Below are 6,000 nucleotides of genomic sequence, written 5' to 3' on the forward strand. Positions count from 1 at the left end.
GTGTAAAAAGGTAGGACATGTTGCCAGTAATTGCAGAGCAGCCCTAAGAGAGAGAGTAGAAGAAAAAGAATGGAATTGAAAAGATTTGTTCGTACTGGCCACACGAATAGGTCTTTTGAACCAGAAAATATTCTTTTTCCTTCTGTTCTAATGGCAACTAGAAAGAGAATAAAAGCAGGTTATTTATATGAGAAGCTGATTCGCTGTGTAGGAGAGAAGTTTGTGTCTATGTTCTTTGGGTGTCTGTATTGTGTGTGTTCTGTATTGTGTGTAACCAGTAAAAACACATGGAATATTTTGTGTTTAAAAATATGGGTAAAAGCTCATAAGCATTGTTTGAAGTATATATTGTATTGTATGTTTTCATGTATAGAACGCCATTAATTGGCTCAGCGCTTCACAGGAGTGGTGCATGTCGTAATCATATAGTTATCAAATGGTAAAGGTAAGAGGTCATAGAATAAGTGATCCAGACATAAAAGTAAAAGTTGAGCAAAGAGAAGTCACTGCTCTGAGGAGCTTACAATCTACTTGGTAGGTAGGGAGAGCATACAGAAACAGTAGGACTTGATTAGAAGCCAGGAGAGGAATTTCAGGAGGGGAAACGCAGAATCAGAGTTTAAAGAGTAGAGTGATTCTGCCAGCAGCGTTTGGGATAGATAGTAGGGAAGACAGGTGAAAGTCAGGAAGCTGGGATAGCAGGGGATTACAGTAATCAAGAGGGGAGAGAATGAGGGTCTGAATCAGAGTTTTTAATAGTTGAGCAACAGAGGAACAGGTGTATCTTTGTGATATTGTGGAGGAAAAAGCGACAGTTATAGAAATGTTTTGAATGAAAGAGGAGAATATGAGAGAGGAGTTGGGAGTGACCCCTAAGCAGCGTGCTTGAGCTACTGGATGGAAGATTCAAGAGTAATGTGGAAGGAGATAATAGGGTCAGGTTTGGGAGGAAGTATGAGGAACTCTGTTTTTGCCATGTTAAATTTAAGGCGAAAGAGGGTCTTCCAGGATGAGATAACAGAGAGACATTCAGAAACGTAGGTTTGTATGGCAGGTGTAAGGTCAGGGATTGAAAAGTAAATGGTGGTGTTGTCAGCATAGAGGTGATATTTAAACCTAAGAGATGTTATTAGGTCACCTAGAGAGAGTGTGTACAGAGAAAAGAGAAGAGTGTGGTCCACAGAGGCAAATGCTTCAGAGAGGTGGAGTAATAGGAGCAGAGTGTGATGACCTCTGTCTTGGGCAGCATGTAGTTCATGAGTTATTTTAGTGAGAATTGTCTCCGTGGAGGGAGCAGTGCAGAAGTCAGATTGTAGAGGGTTAAGGAGAGAATGGGTGTTGTGAGAAAATGGAGCAAGCAGGAGAATGCAAGACAAGTTCAGTAGTTAGAAAGAGAGGTAGGGTCAAGCTTGCTATTTTTGAGTCATGGTATAACTATTACATGTTTGAAGGAGAATGGAAATGTAGCAGATTAGAGGGAGAAGAGGAGATCAACAGTGATGGTGACACTCTTTTGAGACAGTGGAAAAAGAGTCAAGGAAAGCAGGTAGAGAGTTGGAAGTAAAGTAGGATAGGAGGAAAAAGAGGGAATGTTCTGGTGTATGGATTCAACCTCTTTCTTAAAAATAGTCAGCAAAAGTCCTGAGGTGAGATGAAGGAAGAATTTGTGTGGGGTAGACTTATGAGTGTTGATTAATGGAAAGAAATAGGTTTGTGTAGCTTGAGAAAGGACAGAATTGCAACAGGATAGCATAAATTTGTAGTGAATTAAATCAGTGAAACTATGAAAGTTCATACAGAAGGCATTAAAGAGAACTGAGTGGAGGGAGATAGCATGAGCGTGTGGCGTTATTTGTGTGTTAAGAAGTTATATGAACCTCAGCTATATAAAAGCCCGTTGGTTAATTTTTGAAAGGTCATAAAAAATGTAGTTCTTAGGGCTCTGGATAAAGCTCCATGTATTTAAACTTTAAGCAAAAGTTCCAATCCAATAATAATTATTTTTCAGGAGGAAGCCGTGGTGTACCGCTATCTTATCTTTTCAGGGTCAATTGGCGAAACGCCCAGAAACAAAATGGCTCTTTGCCCGGAAACAAGTCTTATAGAAAATATTTTTTCTTTAGTCAGATGAATATGCAGAGTGTCTTTAAAATGATAAAGCTGACCGTGTGCTCAGCACTGTGCAAAGAGATTATATAAAGCAAGACATTAGTGTGAAGTCTTATACAAAATCATTTGTCTATTAACTGAATATGTGATATATTTTATAACTTTTAACCATTTATTTTTCCATAGGTGTACAATTTTATTATAAGCAGTAGTTATTGTTAAAATATTTGTAGAATGTTTTGCCAAAGTTGTGCATTGGGAGTCACCTCTCATTTTTGGATATGTTCAAGGTATAGAGTTAAAGGACAGGTGATACATAGTTACAAATACAATTACATAAGTGAGCAGGGTATATATTATATGCAAGGCATTTCACATTTTAGCAGAATAGTTACAATGGAGTGTTTGGGGTGGAGGCCTGACTGGAATTGGCTAGGGGTATTTGTCTTAGTATAGTAATTGTTTAATTGGGAGTGAACACATTTTTGTCCATGACTTTGGATAGTAGTGTATTGCAATGTATGACTTTATATATATAGCGTAAAAAATGTTCTCAGCACTTCATAAAGAATACAGTAGAGGGAATTATGATAGAATAGTAAGTGCAGCAAAATCAGACAATAGGAAAGGAAATCCCTGCCCTTAAGAGCTTACAATCTAAGGTTTAAGGGAAATTTACAGAGATAGCAGGTGAGGGAATAAGTGCTGTAGATGGCAGTGCTTGGCCACAATGGGTGTGGTAGGAGTGACTGTGTGTGAAATAATAGCCATGAGTGCAGGCTATTGGGATGTTTAATTTGTGGGGCAAGTTTTAAGGTTAGTTAGTATTTTATGAAAAGGTTGATACCATTTGCATCGGAGGAGATGATAGTGAGGCATGAATGAGAGCAAGTGTGTATTGGGAGAAGAGATATTGGTCTGTAGTTTGAGACAGTGTTTTTGTCCCCACTTTTGAAGATTGGGACAGCTCTGGTAGTTTTCCAGGTCTTAGGGATATGGCCTGTAGACAGGATAGAGTTGATTATGGAAGCAATTGGTTTGACAATGACTGAGGCCCAAAGCCTTAGGAACTTAGATTGTAGTACAGTAAAGTCCACATTAGCTGCTTAGTTTTAAATATGAGGAGCATTAATAGGAGATACCTCTGTCTATATGCGGATGTTAAGACAGTAGTAAACACATTGATACAAGAATTTGTTCCTAGGTATAAATTATCTCCCTATGAGACACTTATGGGATGACTTATGACTATCAGTAGTTCAAAAGAACAAATTAAGGACCATCTATTGGTAATAAAACAATTAATAAGTATTGTATGCCACTAATATATTTTTTGAGTCTCTCTAGGCATAAGGTATGATAAAAGTGCACCTACACGAGACGGAGTTAAAGGTCAAGTAGTTCCTAAACAAGCATGCTCTTCATCCCAGATGAAAGGGCCCATACTAACCACCAATACAGCAATTAAAGTGGCAGAGTTCTTTCCCTGGACCCAAAGTACAGTAAAGCTCATTCCAGCTCCACCAAAGACCAAAGTCATCTAAAGCACAGCCGCATCAAGTTAATGTTTTGACGAGACATAAACTTTTACCGTTAACCAACAAGGAAAATAAGATACCAGGCAGAGGCCTGGTCTTATCAGGAACATTTCATTTTTTCAAAGACTCAAAACATTCTATTTTTTAGAGACTCAATATTCCTGATTTCTATCAGAACATTTCATTTTTCAGAGACTCAATATTTTTATTCTTTAGAGTGTGTTTAAGTTAGAAATTTAAGGTGTATGTAGAAATGAGCCTTGATGGGAGGATTGGTTTCCTGGAAGCGTGGCTTGTGAAAGCTCTTGTATGTGTTTTGGCAGTACTCATCACTCTCTATGTATGTGTCATATGCAGCAAAACTTTGATCCAGAAGTGTGTTGCACCTCCACCGAGAGGAGGGGGTCACCCAGGGGGTGTGTCAGCCACAAGGATAGGATCATAAGTCAGCCATGTTGACCATCGCAGACATTGTCTGTTCTGATATTTTGAGTGAATGATGTATACAATGCGTGCAGGGGTGAGGATCATGCATTTCGCTTCCACAGATACCAAACCCCTTCAATTCTCAGTAATAGCTGAAAGTATATGATGATAGAGATAGATGCAATTTCCTTTATCTAGCAACTGCATATCCAAAGAAAGGTTGCTTGCATAAAATAAGGTTTTTAGTATTATGTGTATAATTTCTGTATTTTCCCATTTTTTAAGGGAACCTCTTTAAAGGGTGTATCACACACTAGGAACAAGAATCAATTTATGGGTCAAGTGTCTCCACCAACCAATGAAACCTGTGTAAAAATGTATGTTCAGTCAGATAACAATTTACAGGAAGGATGTGGCCTTAATTTTGCAGTTTTTAATTTCATCATTAAACCAAGAACAGGTTTAGATCAGGCTTATGGCCTTACAAAATAGAATGGTTTTAGATTATATTTTAGCATCAAAAGGAGGTGTATATGCCCTAATTAAAGAACAATGTTGTGTTTTCATCCAAGATCAGAGTGGCAAGGTACAACATGAGTTAGATAAGATAGAAGAAATTCAAGAAAGACTTAGGAAGGAAGGTGACACAGACTGGGACCTTTTGGGGCTGACTGGATTGGTGGGACCACTAGGAGCGAAATTTTTGAATGCGGTAATGTGTGTGAGTGTGATACTCATTGTCATCTATGTTTGTGTTATGTTTGTCAAAGGCATGATCCACAAATATGCAACCCCCTCTGCAGACATGATGCCATTGTTTGCTGAACCAATCTACAGCAGTCCCTTGAAGAAAGAAGATGCCAAGTACAATGTTCTAACTCCGGAAAAGAATTTGGCTATAACGCCATACTACGAGACTATGACTACATTTGGCAGGCACCCTCGTGCACTTACCTACACCCTCAAGCAACATTATGAAATGATGGAGCACCCTTGTGCCTCCCAACGTGTTTCTGGACTAAAATCATACCAATAATTCTCAAAAAACAATGTTTTAAAGAATCAGAGGAGGGACTGACGAAGTTGAGACATTAGGGGGTCTGGCATAACAACATAACAGCATTTAGGATGAAGCCATTTTGTGTGAATATTTCAATCCGCCATTTTGTCTTGTCTTTGTGAGTCTAATTTCTGTGTTTCATTTCTGTATAAACAAATGTGTGAAGCAGAGGAATGGAATTTTTGCTCCTAGCTAAATTTATTGACTCTTCCTCATCCAATCAGCTTCAAATTGAAAGTGTAAACAGGCTAAAAGTTATGAGAACCCATGAGATAAGTTTAGATTCTTGCAGTAGAATTTATTCTCATAACATATTGCTAGGCGACAGAATAGGCACATCCCATTTAACCCCAGAATGGTTTCTAGCTGACAGGTAGTTATACAATATTGTTATGTATTACAAAATGACATCAACTTTAATATTGTTATGTATTACAAAATGAGGTAATGTTTAGTGACGTGCAAGCCCCCCCATAAAGGGGTGGAGCTTTAGGATTTAGGGTATAAATATATGGCATATCGTGTTATTATTTAGAGAGCTTTTGTTTTGAAGCTGTCTCCGTTGTGCACTTGACTTGAATAAATTCACGTGTTATTCTGTTTCAAAATAACCTCAGACTGTGTTTTTATTTACGCTTTCCACAAGGGTCACACCGGCGAGGAGGGTCCTACCATTGAGCGCAAATAGCGGAGAAAGCTTTGAAGCGGCTAAGTCACAATGAGCAGAAACCTGGAACCCAGAACTCCGGTTCTGTTCAAGCTAGAGGGCTCATATTCGGGCACCATGTAGTCCTAGTTGCGGCAGGATTGCATGGCAAATTGCGACCCTCTCGTGGCAACAGAACGGAGTCAGGGTGATGTTAAAGT

The sequence above is a fragment of the Ascaphus truei genome, chromosome 3 (genome assembly GCF_040206685.1).
Source record: "Ascaphus truei isolate aAscTru1 chromosome 3, aAscTru1.hap1, whole genome shotgun sequence".
Lineage (NCBI taxonomy): Eukaryota > Metazoa > Chordata > Amphibia > Anura > Ascaphidae > Ascaphus > Ascaphus truei.